This window comes from Triticum dicoccoides, chromosome 1A (assembly GCF_002162155.2).
Source record: "Triticum dicoccoides isolate Atlit2015 ecotype Zavitan chromosome 1A, WEW_v2.0, whole genome shotgun sequence".
Classification (NCBI taxonomy): Eukaryota; Viridiplantae; Streptophyta; class Magnoliopsida; order Poales; family Poaceae; genus Triticum; species Triticum dicoccoides.
The window spans coordinates 49,337,815-49,342,703 of record NC_041380.1 but is presented as its reverse complement, the minus strand read 5'-3'; the positions used below and the strand labels follow the sequence as shown (position 1 = coordinate 49,342,703).

The 4,889-nt window shown below is 41.5% G+C and overlaps 1 long non-coding RNA gene across 3 annotated transcripts; it reads left to right on the top strand.

The window, feature by feature from the left end:
• The first annotated feature begins 1,722 nt into the window (after positions 1-1,722).
• Positions 1,723-3,884, top strand: LOC119362329. 3 transcript variants are annotated; one of them, XR_005173345.1, is made up of 4 exons: positions 1,723-1,909; positions 1,975-2,166; positions 2,249-3,386; positions 3,463-3,884. It is a non-coding gene; the product is annotated as an uncharacterized LOC119362329 (long non-coding RNA). The 3 variants fall into 3 exon arrangements; XR_005173353.1 differs by having other exon boundaries at positions 1,723-1,895; positions 2,249-3,884; XR_005173344.1 differs by having other exon boundaries at positions 2,249-3,884.
• Positions 3,885-4,889: the final 1,005 nt, after the last annotated feature.

The window sequence follows — 4,889 nt, the reverse complement described above, 5'->3', positions numbered from 1 at the left end:
CTAATGGCACTTAAGTTGACTGGATCGACATCCACAAGTTCCTACACTTTATTGATCGTCTTGAGGTCCTTGTGGGGCATTTCAATGGTGGAAGGCCACGTGGGATATGTGTGCCACTACTGCACTTGTTGAACAGGTCCAACTGTGTCGAGAAACTTATGGTACAAGCTGTTTTCTGTTATATATGTTGTTCATAAACTATTACTTATACACAGTTTTACAGTTGTGATCTTCTTGAAACAGGAACTGCCGAGTTCTATTGTTCCTATACATATGCCTGACCATGGTCGGGTCAGACTTGCGCTTGGTCACAACATGATGTTTATGTCTACCTTCTCAATTCCCCTTGGAGGTGAAAAGATACTTATTCATGGGTGGTCTCAAATAATGAAGGCCCGTCCATCTTGGAGAATAGGACAGAAGATTATGTTCATGCTTTTCCATGGCTCTAAAGCGAATATCCTGTTTATTAACCACGTTGCGAGATGAAGCCGCTTTCAGAAGGTTGTGGATGAGCGGGGTGGCGCCTGGGCCTTGTCCTGGGGCTTGGCGGCCTCATCCTTGGTTAACTGTAGGCAAAGTAGCACTGTTCGAGGCGTGCTTTGTACGGTTGAACCTGTATAAGTACTCATACTGCTTTCAGCTTTGGTTGTTAAGTGCCCCTACTGGTTTCAGTTAAGGTTGTTAAGTACTCCTGCTGCTTTTACAGTCTGTCGTGTTTCTTCAGTCCTGTCTTCATCCAGCCGCCAAAACCAAACCAGCACCGGCGGGGCCGTCTACTTCCGCCTCCCACGGCTGGCTGCGCCTCAGCGCACGCATCACCGCCCCACCATCTTCTAAATCGTTAACGCCGACGTCCTCCGCGCGCTTTGGTGCGCTCGCCACGGCGCCGCCCTCTCGCGTTGTCAACATGGTCAACAAACAATAGGAATCGGCAGAAGTAGGTGGAGAGGATGACAGTAGGGGCCCACCATGTCAGCATATGGAAAAATAAAATGCTTCCTCCTAGCGTTTTCCTGACATCTGGGACCCACGACATTGTGAGCGTATATAGTCAATAGACAAAAGAACAGCACAAGATCGGCTGACACCTGGGACGTAGCTACTCGAGTAGTATTTTTTTTGTTTGGTATTGTTGATACGGAGCAGGGTTTAAACTGGGCTGTGACCCGTCTAGCCGAGGCTTATATTTTATGTTCACCATGTGACCAGCCCAGCTATTTTTTCTTTGTGAAAATGAGACCGGTTTATTTTTTCTGAAGATCTTGACGTCTGCAAATCTTGAGAGTAATATGAAATGGGTTGTAAATATAAAAACAGATGAAAAAATGGCAATTACTTTATAATTTCTGAATTTTATCATATTTTTAGATTCCTATTTTATTGGGCATTAACCTAATTTAAATATATCTTCAAAGTACTTTAAATCTGACTAGACATTTCGGTATTAAAAATAGTTTGAAACCCACAGAAATATGCGAAATTGGCTCTGGCCAACCAAAAAAAACTGCAATAAATTGCGTAAGAAGTTTCCATGAGCTATATATAAATCTCTACTCCTATAAAAAAGCGAGTTGGTGGTGATGGCGTGCCTGCCTTCATCTCATCTACACCGTCGGATCTGAAATGTGAGGCTGAGATGACTCATTGTGCCCGATTGTCCCTGAAACAGAACACGTGGAGATTCTCCTTCTCTCGGGGAAGATAACGAGCCTTCGAGAATCCCCTCCCGAATTCCTTGCGGTGAGCTTCTCTCCTCTATCTTTCCCCGGCGACCACTGAAGTCGATTTTGGCGAGGATCCCTCTTGCCTCCCCTTGGATAGGGTATTTCTCCCTCTAGATCTGGCGTGTAGGCCATCAGAGAGACGATAGCAGGGATTGCTGCCATGGCCAAGTTTGTTTTCTACAGTAAGTTCCTTCATTTTTTTCCCTTTGTGGCTGCTGGGGTTGATTCCCGTTTGTGCCTGACTCAGGTCCTAAACTTCCAACGAGAGTCTCTTTCTTCCGTGCTGCAAATGGAGGCTACTAGCGACAGGACCGCCATGGGTAGGCCTGGGAATTACAGGCGTGGAGGATTTCTGGGCAAGCCACTCGTTCCTGGGCGTGCCTGTGCCACTGCCGATGTGGATTTAGCCTTGCTGAAATTACTGAGCTCTATCCCCCAGGTTGTTACCAAATTTTCTATTAGATTGTTTATTTTCATTCTGATCCGTGTCAGATTTTTGTACTTGCATTATTTTGTGCCAGGTAATTAGAGCAGCATGACCAACCATTGCCAAATTCCTTCCTAAGTGGAGAAGTTCCCAATCCCTAAGATCAAGGAATGAAGATAAGCTTTTCCACTTTGTTGTATCAAGTAATTTAACTTCCCAGTTCACTCTAAATTATTGTGTATTGGCAACCTGAATTATCTATTTTACAAAAAAGCATATATACACTTACACTTCTGTAGTTCTTTGAGATCAATGGAGCAAGAAGGGCATGCAGTATTGTCTTCTGTCGCTTGGAAATACTAATTGAAAAAAGATATGCAGCATTAGTAATATCCTTCTCATATGTGGTCCGAGACTCCGAGGGAGACGCCCAGTAATGAGTGCAGTGGTCCTTGTAGATAGGTTTTTCATGACTTCAACATGCGCCTTCCATCTCATTACTATGCGTTACCCCAAAATCCTATGAGTTCATATACGAGTTTTTAATCTCTGCAAGTAAATTTTGATATTGTGTAAGGTCTGTATGATTAGAATCCCATGGGAAACTGTGTAATCTCTTGTAAGACAATATGCATGAGTTTAGACTCATATACCTAACCTGCATAATTGCTGGAAATATTTTGAACAAGTTATATCTCATTTTTATCTTACTTAGTTTAGTTTTGCGGCGAGGCAAATCCTACATGACACTCATAGTCGACTGGACACACCATGTCGTGCACTGGCCCAACATGGTCAGAGATGAGACCGAACGGTCGAAGTGGAGCCGGAGACGATGTGGCCAAATCGTACTTTAGTGCATTATATTGTCTCTTGGCAGTCTTAGTTTCCCCTCAGTAAATGATATATGGTGTTTATGTTGAATACTGTTTCATTGTTTCGAGGCACACCCGTTAGAACAAATTCTGTAATTTAGTAATGTTTAGGGCATTATGGTTGTGAGTAGTTATCTCTTAGTTTAACGAATACGTGTACTTTTGCCTTGTTGCCACCTGCGAAATGAAATATTGCAGTTTAACACTTCTGTCAAATTTTGCTTAGTAGTTCCCCTGTAGTTATTTGATTCTTATTTGACCTGCATCATTGCAAGTATTTATTCTTAACAATTTTCCTTTTTTGTCCGTTCAATGGGAAGCCAGAAGATGTTCTATATCCAAAAACAATTGGACAAGGTAACACCAGTAAGCACATCTACTTCAAGTTTTGTATGATGCTATCTCACTTCTTTTATACTCTTGGTGATCAAAGGTAGTACCTTCAGCAGTGTTTGAGTAAATGCTATCAGTTTTGTCAATAGTTGGAGAAGATATTATCATCAAGCGCGCGCACAGTCCTATGCTAGGAAAGAGAACTGGGATTGGAATGGGATGTCCCAATTTCTTTGCCGTGGGGCCATGGAAATCTGAGTTCTTCCTCTTCTTTTGACACATGAGACATGCCTTGTTGAGCTCTTTTTTCATGAACTGCATCTTGGCCCCTCTGTGTGGCAAAGTATTGTTTGGAATCTGCTACATTGTGGCCATTTTGTGGCCACATCAGATGCTTCTCTTGAGAGGCTGGTGATAATTTTGGGTTGTCTCCTGAAATCTGGTCAAAAACTTGCCTTCTCACATGAAAAGGAATACATGAAGATGTTCGCTGTTGAAAACCATTTTTTATTCGTCCCTAAACTAGATTTTACACAGTTATAATGCATGAAGATATTCATTGTTGAAAGCATTTTTTTATTCGTTTTACTATGGTATGCTATGCTTGAGTGCTTGGCAGGAGCACATGAGAAGGAAAGAGGGAGATTGATATCGCCATCTTGAGTTGTTTTTTAATTAGAACAATTGTTGAATAGTTTGTCTGTATATTACTCCCTCTGTTCCAATCTATAAGGTGTGCATGCTTTTCGAGATTATGTTTGACCATGAATTTCACCAATGAAAGATGGGCCATGCATAACAAATAATATATCATTGATTACATATTCGAAAGAATTTGGAATGACATAATTTTCAAATCATAGGACTTATATATTATTTTGTGTAATTGACCGTCAAAGTTAAATCTCAAAAAGCATGCATACCATTTATTGGAGAACCGAGGGATTATTTATTATCCCTTGGAGTAGGAAAAAAATGTCACTATGATTCTGCTCGCGATGCAAAGGAAAGCCAGACATGACCGTGATGGAACATGATAGCAAAGTTTAACACCCAAATTACGGAAGAGATAAAGGATCACTGAAGAATTCCCATGCCAAGTTTAACCCTTGAAGAAATGCAAGGGAAGAGCGCACACTGGAGAGCGTGGCGGCTGAGTTTACCACCTGAGCAGAGGCAAGCATTGCTAGATCGGCATAAGGCGAACTACAACATTAGGGGAGATACCCTATGTAAATATGTATCTGAATTACTATGAGCTAGGATGGTTTCTTTTGTACTTTCAGATGTAATATTCATCAATTTTCTTTTGACACGCTATCGATGTGAATTATTTGATCATTGGTCTTAGTACTACTTTTGTCCATCGCTAGCTAAAGGGCATGAATAACTTCGTAATTACCTACTCGTGCTTGAATGTCTTGGATTTCGTACAAGGGAAATGAATTGGCTGATTGATGAGCATATGGACATACTTTTATTATCATTTTTGTGGTTCCGTGGTGTAGCACGGACATCTTACTAATT